At 46.1% G+C, this 16,223-nt stretch overlaps 7 non-coding genes across 7 annotated transcripts; all 7 read right to left on the bottom strand.

The window, feature by feature from the left end:
• Window positions 1-1,152: 1,152 nt before the first annotated feature.
• LOC130340864 (U2 spliceosomal RNA) lies at window positions 1,153-1,343 on the bottom strand. The gene has a single exon (XR_008880900.1). It is a non-coding gene; the product is annotated as a U2 spliceosomal RNA (small nuclear RNA).
• Window positions 1,344-3,447: 2,104 nt separating this feature from the next.
• LOC130340862 (U2 spliceosomal RNA) lies at window positions 3,448-3,638 on the bottom strand. The gene has a single exon (XR_008880898.1). It is a non-coding gene; the product is annotated as a U2 spliceosomal RNA (small nuclear RNA).
• A 2,092-nt stretch (window positions 3,639-5,730) lies between these two features.
• Window positions 5,731-5,921, bottom strand: LOC130340861 (U2 spliceosomal RNA). The gene has a single exon (XR_008880897.1). It is a non-coding gene; the product is annotated as a U2 spliceosomal RNA (small nuclear RNA).
• A 2,091-nt stretch (window positions 5,922-8,012) lies between these two features.
• LOC130340824 (U2 spliceosomal RNA) lies at window positions 8,013-8,203 on the bottom strand. The gene has a single exon (XR_008880872.1). It is a non-coding gene; the product is annotated as a U2 spliceosomal RNA (small nuclear RNA).
• Window positions 8,204-10,295: 2,092 nt separating this feature from the next.
• On the bottom strand, window positions 10,296-10,486 carry LOC130340860 (U2 spliceosomal RNA). The gene has a single exon (XR_008880896.1). It is a non-coding gene; the product is annotated as a U2 spliceosomal RNA (small nuclear RNA).
• Window positions 10,487-12,575: 2,089 nt separating this feature from the next.
• On the bottom strand, window positions 12,576-12,766 carry LOC130340858 (U2 spliceosomal RNA). The gene has a single exon (XR_008880895.1). It is a non-coding gene; the product is annotated as a U2 spliceosomal RNA (small nuclear RNA).
• A 2,094-nt stretch (window positions 12,767-14,860) lies between these two features.
• On the bottom strand, window positions 14,861-15,051 carry LOC130340857 (U2 spliceosomal RNA). The gene has a single exon (XR_008880894.1). It is a non-coding gene; the product is annotated as a U2 spliceosomal RNA (small nuclear RNA).
• Window positions 15,052-16,223: the final 1,172 nt, after the last annotated feature.

Below are 16,223 nucleotides of genomic sequence, written 5' to 3'. Positions count from 1 at the left end.
TTCCACCTTTTTTTCCCTTCTCTTCCTCTTACTTTTTTTTCACGTTTTTTTACGTTTTTCTCCTTTTCGCCTCTTTTCTGGGCGTATTATTCTTCTTTTTCTTCTTTTTTTTCGTCTAATGCATACCCCATCAGTGCAGCAATGCTTATTCAATACCGCCAGCAGATGGAGACACTGGGGGATAATTTTCTAAGGATTTATACTGATTTTTCCTGTCTGAATTTGTCGCACAGAAAGTTGCAGGCCAAATATGTGTGACATTTCTGCGACTTTAGCTTCTAGAGCATTTTTACAACATTATACATAGGTGCTGAATACATAAAAAGCGACTGTTCAGCGACAGACAAGTCGCATCGGCTGAAAGTAGGCCAGAATGTCAGTCCATGTTGGAGCAGGTTTAGATACAGTCTAAAGCATAGATCTCAAAGTCTGTGCACAGAATTTAGCAAGGGCCTCGCACCTTCTGATGCATCAGGTAGGTGCACAATAGCATAGCCTAACCCTCTGTACTTTGGTCTATATTGATGCGGGACATAGACAGCCAGCTGATGACCAATCCATTAGTGCAATGGATGGCTGGAAGCATTTGTCTTTGCCTTTGCAATACCACAGAAGCAATGCATGGTCAATGTACAGCAATGACACACCTGTGTGAACAGCCAGGAGACCCCCCCCCCCCCCCCATGTTATGTTACATAGTTACATAGTTAGTACGGTCGAAAAAAGACATATGTCCATCACGTTCAACCAGGGAATTAAGGGGTAGGGGTGTGGCGCGATATTGGGGAAGGGGAAGGGATGAGATTTTATATTTCTTCATAAGCATTAATCTTATTTTGTCAATTAGGAACATTCAGCACCCACCCGCTATCAAGGCAGCTGCCTATCATGTCATGCCCTACCTGCACATGTGTGCTGGCTACTCAAATGATCCAATTAAGGAGGCCATTTAGTCAGCAGCAGCAGAAGTCCTGTGCCTGGACGCTCCAACAGGGGCCAGACACAAGCAGAAGCAGAAGCAGCAGAAGCAGCAGCAGCACCACCTTTTGTTTTTTGGCTGCAGCAGCAGCAAGGCCCACAGGGCTGGCTAGCTGGCTAGCCAGCAAGCAGGTAGCAATGAAAGTAGGAATCTTTCTTTTTAACCCTGTAAGGGGGTGGTGCACTGTACCCGAAGATACTGCCATATCGGGTCAATGCATAGGGCGACGGAAGCAAGCTTCGAAATCGGCCCCCGTTCTCAAAAATCCATTTAATATATGGTCCCCAGATAGGGGACGTATCAGATATTAAACTGATAAGAACAGATACTACACTTGATCTTAGCCAAAAGGCCGAGAAGCGATAACCGTGAAAGGGGCGGGCCCAACAAGGTCCCCTTCATGGGCACTATCACTGCTTGCTGTCAGGGAGGCTGCCAGACAATTTTCCATGCACACTCTGGGCTGGGGGGCAGTCAACCACCAGTACACACAGCAGAACCTAAACCCATACCATTATTGCTAAGCAGCAAGACAGGGGCCCATTGCACTCCCACGGGGCCTTTTTAAATGCAATCCATAACCCGGATTTGCCAGGAACCCTTCTTACTCCTCCTACTTGCATGTGACACTGGGCTTAGGATCTGCATAGGAAACACACACACAAGCACACACCTACCTTTGTTGCCTGCAGATGCCTCCTTGGCTGTCCCCAAACGGTATCAAACCAACACCCACGGGAAGCTGTAAGCATAGAGGACATGCCTGCACCCCATTGGACTTACCTGTGTGGGTTAAATCCGGGTTATTTGACAACCTATGGCGGTGATGGTTCTGCTCAGGCAGAGCAGTGCTGATGCTCCTCATAAAGCTGTCGCTGCTGTGAAGGTTCTAGGTGACATCACAAATCCCTTTGGTTACATACACAACAAAGCTGGGTTGTTGTTGTTTACACTCTGCAAGGCCTGTGGAAGTGAGTGACATCATAGCACTGTAGTTCTGAGGGTTCAAGATGGATGCAACAATCTCCTGTTGCTTCTATGAAGGCCGTAATAGACGACATCACCAAACAGCTCCATAGTCACATACACAGCAAAGGAGAGATGTTGTTTACACCTAGTGATGTCAGTGGTATTGAGTGACATCACAGCACAGTGCTAAGGCTCCTGGGCCTGGACACAGCAGCGGCTGCAATATCTCAACGGAGAATACGTTTATATCTATGTGTGTGTGTGCGCATATATATATATATATATATACATATATATATATATATATATATATATATATATATTTCTCCGCCGAAATCACTTTTAAACCCATTTCCACCTTTTTTTCCCTTCTCTTCCTCTTACTTTTTTTTCACGTTTTTTTACGTTTTTCTCCTTTTCGCCTCTTTTCTGGGCGTATTATTCTTCTTTTTCTTCTTTTTTTTCGTCTAATGCATACCCCATCAGTGCAGCAATGCTTATTCAATACCGCCAGCAGATGGAGACACTGGGGGATAATTTTCTAAGGATTTATACTGATTTTTCCTGTCTGAATTTGTCGCACAGAAAGTTGCAGGCCAAATATGTGTGACATTTCTGCGACTTTAGCTTCTAGAGCATTTTTACAACATTATACATAGGTGCTGAATACATAAAAAGCGACTGTTCAGCGACAGACAAGTCGCATCGGCTGAAAGTAGGCCAGAATGTCAGTCCATGTTGGAGCAGGTTTAGATACAGTCTAAAGCATAGATCTCAAAGTCTGTGCACAGAATTTAGCAAGGGCCTCGCACCTTCTGATGCATCAGGTAGGTGCACAATAGCATAGCCTAACCCTCTGTACTTTGGTCTATATTGATGCGGGACATAGACAGCCAGCTGATGACCAATCCATTAGTGCAATGGATGGCTGGAAGCATTTGTCTTTGCCTTTGCAATACCACAGAAGCAATGCATGGTCAATGTACAGCAATGACACACCTGTGTGAACAGCCAGGAGACCCCCCCCCCCCCCCCCATGTTATGTTACATAGTTACATAGTTAGTACGGTCGAAAAAAGACATATGTCCATCACGTTCAACCAGGGAATTAAGGGGTAGGGGTGTGGCGCGATATTGGGGAAGGGATGAGATTTTATATTTCTTCATAAGCATTAATCTTATTTTGTCAATTAGGAACATTCAGCACCCACCCGCTATCAAGGCAGCTGCCTATCATGTCATGCCCTACCTGCACAGGTGTGCTGGCTACTCAAATGATCCAATTAAGGAGGCCATTTAGTCAGCAGCAGCAGAAGTCCTGTGCCTGGACGCTCCAACAGGGGCCAGACACAAGCAGAAGCAGAAGCAGCAGAAGCAGCAGCAGCACCACCTTTTGTTTTTTGGCTGCAGCAGCAGCAAGGCCCACAGGGCTGGCTAGCTGGCTAGCCAGCAAGCAGGTAGCAATGAAAGTAGGAATCTTTCTTTTTAACCCTGTAAGGGGGTGGTGCACTGTACCCGAAGATACTGCCATATCGGGTCAATGCATAGGGCGACGGAAGCAAGCTTCGAAATCGGCCCCCGTTCTCAAAAATCCATTTAATATATGGTCCCCAGATAGGGGACGTATCAGATATTAAACTGATAAGAACAGATACTACACTTGATCTTAGCCAAAAGGCCGAGAAGCGATAACCGTGAAAGGGGCGGGCCCAACAAGGTCCCCTTCATGGGCACTATCACTGCTTGCTGTCAGGGAGGCTGCCAGACAATTTTCCATGCACACTCTGGGCTGGGGGGCAGTCAACCACCAGTACACACAGCAGAACCTAAACCCATACCATTATTGCTAAGCAGCAAGACAGGGGCCCATTGCACTCCCACGGGGCCTTTTTAAATGCAATCCATAACCCGGATTTGCCAGGAACCCTTCTTACTCCTCCTACTTGCATGTGACACTGGGCTTAGGATCTGCATAGGAAACACACACACAAGCACACACCTACCTTTGTTGCCTGCAGATGCCTCCTTGGCTGTCCCCAAACGGTATCAAACCAACACCCACGGGAAGCTGTAAGCATAGAGGACATGCCTGCACCCCATTGGACTTACCTGTGTGGGTTAAATCCGGGTTATTTGACAACCTATGGCGGTGATGGTTCTGCTCAGGCAGAGCAGTGCTGATGCTCCTCATAAAGCTGTCGCTGCTGTGAAGGTTCTAGGTGACATCACAAATCCCTTTGGTTACATACACAACAAAGCTGGGTTGTTGTTGTTTACACTCTGCAAGGCCTGTGGAAGTGAGTGACATCATAGCACTGTAGTTCTGAGGGTTCAAGATGGATGCAACAATCTCCTGTTGCTTCTATGAAGGCCGTAATAGACGACATCACCAAACAGCTCCATAGTCACATACACAGCAAAGGAGAGATGTTGTTTACACCTAGTGATGTCAGTGGTATTGAGTGACATCACAGCACAGTGCTAAGGCTCCTGGGCCTGGACACAGCAGCGGCTGCAATATCTCAACGGAGAATACGTTTATATCTATGTGTGTGTGTGCGCATATATATATATATATATATATATATATATATATATATATATATATTTCTCCGCCGAAATCACTTTTAAACCCATTTCCACCTTTTTTTCCCTTCTCTTCCTCTTACTTTTTTTTCACGTTTTTTTACGTTTTTCTCCTTTTCGCCTCTTTTCTGGGCGTATTATTCTTCTTTTTCTTCTTTTTTTTCGTCTAATGCATACCCCATCAGTGCAGCAATGCTTATTCAATACCGCCAGCAGATGGAGACACTGGGGGATAATTTTCTAAGGATTTATACTGATTTTTCCTGTCTGAATTTGTCGCACAGAAAGTTGCAGGCCAAATATGTGTGACATTTCTGCGACTTTAGCTTCTAGAGCATTTTTACAACATTATACATAGGTGCTGAATACATAAAAAGCGACTGTTCAGCGACAGACAAGTCGCATCGGCTGAAAGTAGGCCAGAATGTCAGTCCATGTTGGAGCAGGTTTAGATACAGTCTAAAGCATAGATCTCAAAGTCTGTGCACAGAATTTAGCAAGGGCCTCGCACCTTCTGATGCATCAGGTAGGTGCACAATAGCATAGCCTAACCCTCTGTACTTTGGTCTATATTGATGCGGGACATAGACAGCCAGCTGATGACCAATCCATTAGTGCAATGGATGGCTGGAAGCATTTGTCTTTGCCTTTGCAATACCACAGAAGCAATGCATGGTCAATGTACAGCAATGACACACCTGTGTGAACAGCCAGGAGACCCCCCCCCCCCCCCATGTTATGTTACATAGTTACATAGTTAGTACGGTCGAAAAAAGACATATGTCCATCACGTTCAACCAGGGAATTAAGGGGTAGGGGTGTGGCGCGATATTGGGGAAGGGATGAGATTTTATATTTCTTCATAAGCATTAATCTTATTTTGTCAATTAGGAACATTCAGCACCCACCCGCTATCAAGGCAGCTGCCTATCATGTCATGCCCTACCTGCACAGGTGTGCTGGCTACTCAAATGATCCAATTAAGGAGGCCATTTAGTCAGCAGCAGCAGAAGTCCTGTGCCTGGACGCTCCAACAGGGGCCAGACACAAGCAGAAGCAGAAGCAGCAGAAGCAGCAGCAGCACCACCTTTTGTTTTTTGGCTGCAGCAGCAGCAAGGCCCACAGGGCTGGCTAGCTGGCTAGCCAGCAAGCAGGTAGCAATGAAAGTAGGAATCTTTCTTTTTAACCCTGTAAGGGGGTGGTGCACTGTACCCGAAGATACTGCCATATCGGGTCAATGCATAGGGCGACGGAAGCAAGCTTCGAAATCGGCCCCCGTTCTCAAAAATCCATTTAATATATGGTCCCCAGATAGGGGACGTATCAGATATTAAACTGATAAGAACAGATACTACACTTGATCTTAGCCAAAAGGCCGAGAAGCGATAACCGTGAAAGGGGCGGGCCCAACAAGGTCCCCTTCATGGGCACTATCACTGCTTGCTGTCAGGGAGGCTGCCAGACAATTTTCCATGCACACTCTGGGCTGGGGGGCAGTCAACCACCAGTACACACAGCAGAACCTAAACCCATACCATTATTGCTAAGCAGCAAGACAGGGGCCCATTGCACTCCCACGGGGCCTTTTTAAATGCAATCCATAACCCGGATTTGCCAGGAACCCTTCTTACTCCTCCTACTTGCATGTGACACTGGGCTTAGGATCTGCATAGGAAACACACACACAAGCACACACCTACCTTTGTTGCCTGCAGATGCCTCCTTGGCTGTCCCCAAACGGTATCAAACCAACACCCACGGGAAGCTGTAAGCATAGAGGACATGCCTGCACCCCATTGGACTTACCTGTGTGGGTTAAATCCGGGTTATTTGACAACCTATGGCGGTGATGGTTCTGCTCAGGCAGAGCAGTGCTGATGCTCCTCATAAAGCTGTCGCTGCTGTGAAGGTTCTAGGTGACATCACAAATCCCTTTGGTTACATACACAACAAAGCTGGGTTGTTGTTGTTTACACTCTGCAAGGCCTGTGGAAGTGAGTGACATCATAGCACTGTAGTTCTGAGGGTTCAAGATGGATGCAACAATCTCCTGTTGCTTCTATGAAGGCCGTAATAGACGACATCACCAAACAGCTCCATAGTCACATACACAGCAAAGGAGAGATGTTGTTTACACCTAGTGATGTCAGTGGTATTGAGTGACATCACAGCACAGTGCTAAGGCTCCTGGGCCTGGACACAGCAGCGGCTGCAATATCTCAACGGAGAATACGTTTATATCTATGTGTGTGTGTGCGCATATATATATATATATATATATATATATATATATATATATATATATTTCTCCGCCGAAATCACTTTTAAACCCATTTCCACCTTTTTTTCCCTTCTCTTCCTCTTACTTTTTTTTCACGTTTTTTTACGTTTTTCTCCTTTTCGCCTCTTTTCTGGGCGTATTATTCTTCTTTTTCTTCTTTTTTTTCGTCTAATGCATACCCCATCAGTGCAGCAATGCTTATTCAATACCGCCAGCAGATGGAGACACTGGGGGATAATTTTCTAAGGATTTATACTGATTTTTCCTGTCTGAATTTGTCGCACAGAAAGTTGCAGGCCAAATATGTGTGACATTTCTGCGACTTTAGCTTCTAGAGCATTTTTACAACATTATACATAGGTGCTGAATACATAAAAAGCGACTGTTCAGCGACAGACAAGTCGCATCGGCTGAAAGTAGGCCAGAATGTCAGTCCATGTTGGAGCAGGTTTAGATACAGTCTAAAGCATAGATCTCAAAGTCTGTGCACAGAATTTAGCAAGGGCCTCGCACCTTCTGATGCATCAGGTAGGTGCACAATAGCATAGCCTAACCCTCTGTACTTTGGTCTATATTGATGCGGGACATAGACAGCCAGCTGATGACCAATCCATTAGTGCAATGGATGGCTGGAAGCATTTGTCTTTGCCTTTGCAATACCACAGAAGCAATGCATGGTCAATGTACAGCAATGACACACCTGTGTGAACAGCCAGGAGACCCCCCCCCCCCCCATGTTATGTTACATAGTTACATAGTTAGTACGGTCGAAAAAAGACATATGTCCATCACGTTCAACCAGGGAATTAAGGGGTAGGGGTGTGGCGCGATATTGGGGAAGGGATGAGATTTTATATTTCTTCATAAGCATTAATCTTATTTTGTCAATTAGGAACATTCAGCACCCACCCGCTATCAAGGCAGCTGCCTATCATGTCATGCCCTACCTGCACAGGTGTGCTGGCTACTCAAATGATCCAATTAAGGAGGCCATTTAGTCAGCAGCAGCAGAAGTCCTGTGCCTGGACGCTCCAACAGGGGCCAGACACAAGCAGAAGCAGAAGCAGCAGAAGCAGCAGCAGCACCACCTTTTGTTTTTTGGCTGCAGCAGCAGCAAGGCCCACAGGGCTGGCTAGCTGGCTAGCCAGCAAGCAGGTAGCAATGAAAGTAGGAATCTTTCTTTTTAACCCTGTAAGGGGGTGGTGCACTGTACCCGAAGATACTGCCATATCGGGTCAATGCATAGGGCGACGGAAGCAAGCTTCGAAATCGGCCCCCGTTCTCAAAAATCCATTTAATATATGGTCCCCAGATAGGGGACGTATCAGATATTAAACTGATAAGAACAGATACTACACTTGATCTTAGCCAAAAGGCCGAGAAGATAACCGTGAAAGGGGCGGGCCCAACAAGGTCCCCTTCATGGGCACTATCACTGCTTGCTGTCAGGGAGGCTGCCAGACAATTTTCCATGCACACTCTGGGCTGGGGGGCAGTCAACCACCAGTACACACAGCAGAACCTAAACCCATACCATTATTGCTAAGCAGCAAGACAGGGGCCCATTGCACTCCCACGGGGCCTTTTTAAATGCAATCCATAACCCGGATTTGCCAGGAACCCTTCTTACTCCTCCTACTTGCATGTGACACTGGGCTTAGGATCTGCATAGGAAACACACACACAAGCACACACCTACCTTTGTTGCCTGCAGATGCCTCCTTGGCTGTCCCCAAACGGTATCAAACCAACACCCACGGGAAGCTGTAAGCATAGAGGACATGCCTGCACCCCATTGGACTTACCTGTGTGGGTTAAATCCGGGTTATTTGACAACCTATGGCGGTGATGGTTCTGCTCAGGCAGAGCAGTGCTGATGCTCCTCATAAAGCTGTCGCTGCTGTGAAGGTTCTAGGTGACATCACAAATCCCTTTGGTTACATACACAACAAAGCTGGGTTGTTGTTGTTTACACTCTGCAAGGCCTGTGGAAGTGAGTGACATCATAGCACTGTAGTTCTGAGGGTTCAAGATGGATGCAACAATCTCCTGTTGCTTCTATGAAGGCCGTAATAGACGACATCACCAAACAGCTCCATAGTCACATACACAGCAAAGGAGAGATGTTGTTTACACCTAGTGATGTCAGTGGTATTGAGTGACATCACAGCACAGTGCTAAGGCTCCTGGGCCTGGACACAGCAGCGGCTGCAATATCTCAACGGAGAATACGTTTATATCTATGTGTGTGTGTGCGCATATATATATATATATATATATATATATATATATATATATATATATCTCCGCCGAAATCACTTTTAAACCCATTTCCACCTTTTTTTCCCTTCTCTTCCTCTTACTTTTTTTTCACGTTTTTTTACGTTTTTCTCCTTTTCGCCTCTTTTCTGGGCGTATTATTCTTCTTTTTCTTCTTTTTTTTCGTCTAATGCATACCCCATCAGTGCAGCAATGCTTATTCAATACCGCCAGCAGATGGAGACACTGGGGGATAATTTTCTAAGGATTTATACTGATTTTTCCTGTCTGAATTTGTCGCACAGAAAGTTGCAGGCCAAATATGTGTGACATTTCTGCGACTTTAGCTTCTAGAGCATTTTTACAACATTATACATAGGTGCTGAATACATAAAAAGCGACTGTTCAGCGACAGACAAGTCGCATCGGCTGAAAGTAGGCCAGAATGTCAGTCCATGTTGGAGCAGGTTTAGATACAGTCTAAAGCATAGATCTCAAAGTCTGTGCACAGAATTTAGCAAGGGCCTCGCACCTTCTGATGCATCAGGTAGGTGCACAATAGCATAGCCTAACCCTCTGTACTTTGGTCTATATTGATGCGGGACATAGACAGCCAGCTGATGACCAATCCATTAGTGCAATGGATGGCTGGAAGCATTTGTCTTTGCCTTTGCAATACCACAGAAGCAATGCATGGTCAATGTACAGCAATGACACACCTGTGTGAACAGCCAGGAGACCCCCCCCCCCCCCCCCCCATGTTATGTTACATAGTTACATAGTTAGTACGGTCGAAAAAAGACATATGTCCATCACGTTCAACCAGGGAATTAAGGGGTAGGGGTGTGGCGCGATATTGGGGAAGGGATGAGATTTTATATTTCTTCATAAGCATTAATCTTATTTTGTCAATTAGGAACATTCAGCACCCACCCGCTATCAAGGCAGCTGCCTATCATGTCATGCCCTACCTGCACAGGTGTGCTGGCTACTCAAATGATCCAATTAAGGAGGCCATTTAGTCAGCAGCAGCAGAAGTCCTGTGCCTGGACGCTCCAACAGGGGCCAGACACAAGCAGAAGCAGAAGCAGCAGAAGCAGCAGCAGCACCACCTTTTGTTTTTTGGCTGCAGCAGCAGCAAGGCCCACAGGGCTGGCTAGCTGGCTAGCCAGCAAGCAGGTAGCAATGAAAGTAGGAATCTTTCTTTTTAACCCTGTAAGGGGGTGGTGCACTGTACCCGAAGATACTGCCATATCGGGTCAATGCATAGGGCGACGGAAGCAAGCTTCGAAATCGGCCCCCGTTCTCAAAAATCCATTTAATATATGGTCCCCAGATAGGGGACGTATCAGATATTAAACTGATAAGAACAGATACTACACTTGATCTTAGCCAAAAGGCCGAGAAGCGATAACCGTGAAAGGGGCGGGCCCAACAAGGTCCCCTTCATGGGCACTATCACTGCTTGCTGTCAGGGAGGCTGCCAGACAATTTTCCATGCACACTCTGGGCTGGGGGGCAGTCAACCACCAGTACACACAGCAGAACCTAAACCCATACCATTATTGCTAAGCAGCAAGACAGGGGCCCATTGCACTCCCACGGGGCCTTTTTAAATGCAATCCATAACCCGGATTTGCCAGGAACCCTTCTTACTCCTCCTACTTGCATGTGACACTGGGCTTAGGATCTGCATAGGAAACACACACACAAGCACACACCTACCTTTGTTGCCTGCAGATGCCTCCTTGGCTGTCCCCAAACGGTATCAAACCAACACCCACGGGAAGCTGTAAGCATAGAGGACATGCCTGCACCCCATTGGACTTACCTGTGTGGGTTAAATCCGGGTTATTTGACAACCTATGGCGGTGATGGTTCTGCTCAGGCAGAGCAGTGCTGATGCTCCTCATAAAGCTGTCGCTGCTGTGAAGGTTCTAGGTGACATCACAAATCCCTTTGGTTACATACACAACAAAGCTGGGTTGTTGTTGTTTACACTCTGCAAGGCCTGTGGAAGTGAGTGACATCATAGCACTGTAGTTCTGAGGGTTCAAGATGGATGCAACAATCTCCTGTTGCTTCTATGAAGGCCGTAATAGACGACATCACCAAACAGCTCCATAGTCACATACACAGCAAAGGAGAGATGTTGTTTACACCTAGTGATGTCAGTGGTATTGAGTGACATCACAGCACAGTGCTAAGGCTCCTGGGCCTGGACACAGCAGCGGCTGCAATATCTCAACGGAGAATACGTTTATATCTATGTGTGTGTGTGCGCATATATATATATATATATATATATATATATATATATATATATATTTCTCCGCCGAAATCACTTTTAAACCCATTTCCACCTTTTTTTCCCTTCTCTTCCTCTTACTTTTTTTTCACGTTTTTTTACGTTTTTCTCCTTTTCGCCTCTTTTCTGGGCGTATTATTCTTCTTTTTCTTCTTTTTTTTCGTCTAATGCATACCCCATCAGTGCAGCAATGCTTATTCAATACCGCCAGCAGATGGAGACACTGGGGGATAATTTTCTAAGGATTTATACTGATTTTTCCTGTCTGAATTTGTCGCACAGAAAGTTGCAGGCCAAATATGTGTGACATTTCTGCGACTTTAGCTTCTAGAGCATTTTTACAACATTATACATAGGTGCTGAATACAAAAAGCGACTGTTCAGCGACAGACAAGTCGCATCGGCTGAAAGTAGGCCAGAATGTCAGTCCATGTTGGAGCAGGTTTAGATACAGTCTAAAGCATAGATCTCAAAGTCTGTGCACAGAATTTAGCAAGGGCCTCGCACCTTCTGATGCATCAGGTAGGTGCACAATAGCATAGCCTAACCCTCTGTACTTTGGTCTATATTGATGCGGGACATAGACAGCCAGCTGATGACCAATCCATTAGTGCAATGGATGGCTGGAAGCATTTGTCTTTGCCTTTGCAATACCACAGAAGCAATGCATGGTCAATGTACAGCAATGACACACCTGTGTGAACAGCCAGGAGACCCCCCCCCCCCCCCCATGTTATGTTACATAGTTACATAGTTAGTACGGTCGAAAAAAGACATATGTCCATCACGTTCAACCAGGGAATTAAGGGGTAGGGGTGTGGCGCGATATTGGGGAAGGGATGAGATTTTATATTTCTTCATAAGCATTAATCTTATTTTGTCAATTAGGAACATTCAGCACCCACCCGCTATCAAGGCAGCTGCCTATCATGTCATGCCCTACCTGCACAGGTGTGCTGGCTACTCAAATGATCCAATTAAGGAGGCCATTTAGTCAGCAGCAGCAGAAGTCCTGTGCCTGGACGCTCCAACAGGGGCCAGACACAAGCAGAAGCAGAAGCAGCAGAAGCAGCAGCAGCACCACCTTTTGTTTTTTGGCTGCAGCAGCAGCAAGGCCCACAGGGCTGGCTAGCTGGCTAGCCAGCAAGCAGGTAGCAATGAAAGTAGGAATCTTTCTTTTTAACCCTGTAAGGGGGTGGTGCACTGTACCCGAAGATACTGCCATATCGGGTCAATGCATAGGGCGACGGAAGCAAGCTTCGAAATCGGCCCCCGTTCTCAAAAATCCATTTAATATATGGTCCCCAGATAGGGGACGTATCAGATATTAAACTGATAAGAACAGATACTACACTTGATCTTAGCCAAAAGGCCGAGAAGCGATAACCGTGAAAGGGGCGGGCCCAACAAGGTCCCCTTCATGGGCACTATCACTGCTTGCTGTCAGGGAGGCTGCCAGACAATTTTCCATGCACACTCTGGGCTGGGGGGCAGTCAACCACCAGTACACACAGCAGAACCTAAACCCATACCATTATTGCTAAGCAGCAAGACAGGGGCCCATTGCACTCCCACGGGGCCTTTTTAAATGCAATCCATAACCCGGATTTGCCAGGAACCCTTCTTACTCCTCCTACTTGCATGTGACACTGGGCTTAGGATCTGCATAGGAAACACACACACAAGCACACACCTACCTTTGTTGCCTGCAGATGCCTCCTTGGCTGTCCCCAAACGGTATCAAACCAACACCCACGGGAAGCTGTAAGCATAGAGGACATGCCTGCACCCCATTGGACTTACCTGTGTGGGTTAAATCCGGGTTATTTGACAACCTATGGCGGTGATGGTTCTGCTCAGGCAGAGCAGTGCTGATGCTCCTCATAAAGCTGTCGCTGCTGTGAAGGTTCTAGGTGACATCACAAATCCCTTTGGTTACATACACAACAAAGCTGGGTTGTTGTTGTTTACACTCTGCAAGGCCTGTGGAAGTGAGTGACATCATAGCACTGTAGTTCTGAGGGTTCAAGATGGATGCAACAATCTCCTGTTGCTTCTATGAAGGCCGTAATAGACGACATCACCAAACAGCTCCATAGTCACATACACAGCAAAGGAGAGATGTTGTTTACACCTAGTGATGTCAGTGGTATTGAGTGACATCACAGCACAGTGCTAAGGCTCCTGGGCCTGGACACAGCAGCGGCTGCAATATCTCAACGGAGAATACGTTTATATCTATGTGTGTGTGTGCGCATATATATATATATATATATATATATATATATATATATATATATATATTCTCCGCCGAAATCACTTTTAAACCCATTTCCACCTTTTTTTCCCTTCTCTTCCTCTTACTTTTTTTTCACGTTTTTTTACGTTTTTCTCCTTTTCGCCTCTTTTCTGGGCGTATTATTCTTCTTTTTCTTCTTTTTTTTCGTCTAATGCATACCCCATCAGTGCAGCAATGCTTATTCAATACCGCCAGCAGATGGAGACACTGGGGGATAATTTTCTAAGGATTTATACTGATTTTTCCTGTCTGAATTTGTCGCACAGAAAGTTGCAGGCCAAATATGTGTGACATTTCTGCGACTTTAGCTTCTAGAGCATTTTTACAACATTATACATAGGTGCTGAATACATAAAAAGCGACTGTTCAGCGACAGACAAGTCGCATCGGCTGAAAGTAGGCCAGAATGTCAGTCCATGTTGGAGCAGGTTTAGATACAGTCTAAAGCATAGATCTCAAAGTCTGTGCACAGAATTTAGCAAGGGCCTCGCACCTTCTGATGCATCAGGTAGGTGCACAATAGCATAGCCTAACCCTCTGTACTTTGGTCTATATTGATGCGGGACATAGACAGCCAGCTGATGACCAATCCATTAGTGCAATGGATGGCTGGAAGCATTTGTCTTTGCCTTTGCAATACCACAGAAGCAATGCATGGTCAATGTACAGCAATGACACACCTGTGTGAACAGCCAGGAGACCCCCCCCCCCCCCCCATGTTATGTTACATAGTTACATAGTTAGTACGGTCGAAAAAAGACATATGTCCATCACGTTCAACCAGGGAATTAAGGGGTAGGGGTGTGGCGCGATATTGGGGAAGGGATGAGATTTTATATTTCTTCATAAGCATTAATCTTATTTTGTCAATTAGGAACATTCAGCACCCACCCGCTATCAAGGCAGCTGCCTATCATGTCATGCCCTACCTGCACAGGTGTGCTGGCTACTCAAATGATCCAATTAAGGAGGCCATTTAGTCAGCAGCAGCAGAAGTCCTGTGCCTGGACGCTCCAACAGGGGCCAGACACAAGCAGAAGCAGAAGCAGCAGAAGCAGCAGCAGCACCACCTTTTGTTTTTTGGCTGCAGCAGCAGCAAGGCCCACAGGGCTGGCTAGCTGGCTAGCCAGCAAGCAGGTAGCAATGAAAGTAGGAATCTTTCTTTTTAACCCTGTAAGGGGGTGGTGCACTGTACCCGAAGATACTGCCATATCGGGTCAATGCATAGGGCGACGGAAGCAAGCTTCGAAATCGGCCCCCGTTCTCAAAAATCCATTTAATATATGGTCCCCAGATAGGGGACGTATCAGATATTAAACTGATAAGAACAGATACTACACTTGATCTTAGCCAAAAGGCCGAGAAGCGATAACCGTGAAAGGGGCGGGCCCAACAAGGTCCCCTTCATGGGCACTATCACTGCTTGCTGTCAGGGAGGCTGCCAGACAATTTTCCATGCACACTCTGGGCTGGGGGGCAGTCAACCACCAGTACACACAGCAGAACCTAAACCCATACCATTATTGCTAAGCAGCAAGACAGGGGCCCATTGCACTCCCACGGGGCCTTTTTAAATGCAATCCATAACCCGGATTTGCCAGGAACCCTTCTTACTCCTCCTACTTGCATGTGACACTGGGCTTAGGATCTGCATAGGAAACACACACACAAGCACACACCTACCTTTGTTGCCTGCAGATGCCTCCTTGGCTGTCCCCAAACGGTATCAAACCAACACCCACGGGAAGCTGTAAGCATAGAGGACATGCCTGCACCCCATTGGACTTACCTGTGTGGGTTAAATCCGGGTTATTTGACAACCTATGGCGGTGATGGTTCTGCTCAGGCAGAGCAGTGCTGATGCTCCTCATAAAGCTGTCGCTGCTGTGAAGGTTCTAGGTGACATCACAAATCCCTTTGGTTACATACACAACAAAGCTGGGTTGTTGTTGTTTACACTCTGCAAGGCCTGTGGAAGTGAGTGACATCATAGCACTGTAGTTCTGAGGGTTCAAGATGGATGCAACAATCTCCTGTTGCTTCTATGAAGGCCGTAATAGACGACATCACCAAACAGCTCCATAGTCACATACACAGCAAAGGAGAGATGTTGTTTACACCTAGTGATGTCAGTGGTATTGAGTGACATCACAGCACAGTGCTAAGGCTCCTGGGCCTGGACACAGCAGCGGCTGCAATATCTCAACGGAGAATACGTTTATATCTATGTGTGTGTGTGCGCACATATATATATATATATATATATATATATATATATATATATATATATTTCTCCGCCGAAATCACTTTTAAACCCATTTCCACCTTTTTTTCCCTTCTCTTCCTCTTACTTTTTTTTCACGTTTTTTTACGTTTTTCTCCTTTTCGCCTCTTTTCTGGGCGTATTATTCTTCTTTTTCTTCTTTTTTTTCGTCTAATGCATACCCCATCAGTGCAGCAATGCTTATTCAATACCGCCAGCAGATGGAGACACTGGGGGATAATTTTCTAAGGATTTATACTGATTTTTCCTGTCTGAATT

This window comes from Hyla sarda, unplaced genomic scaffold (genome assembly GCF_029499605.1).
Source record: "Hyla sarda isolate aHylSar1 unplaced genomic scaffold, aHylSar1.hap1 scaffold_603, whole genome shotgun sequence".
NCBI classification, from domain to species: domain Eukaryota; kingdom Metazoa; phylum Chordata; class Amphibia; order Anura; family Hylidae; genus Hyla; species Hyla sarda.
The sequence above is the reverse complement of the archived record's forward strand: the minus strand, read 5'-3'. Positions and strand labels throughout refer to the sequence as shown.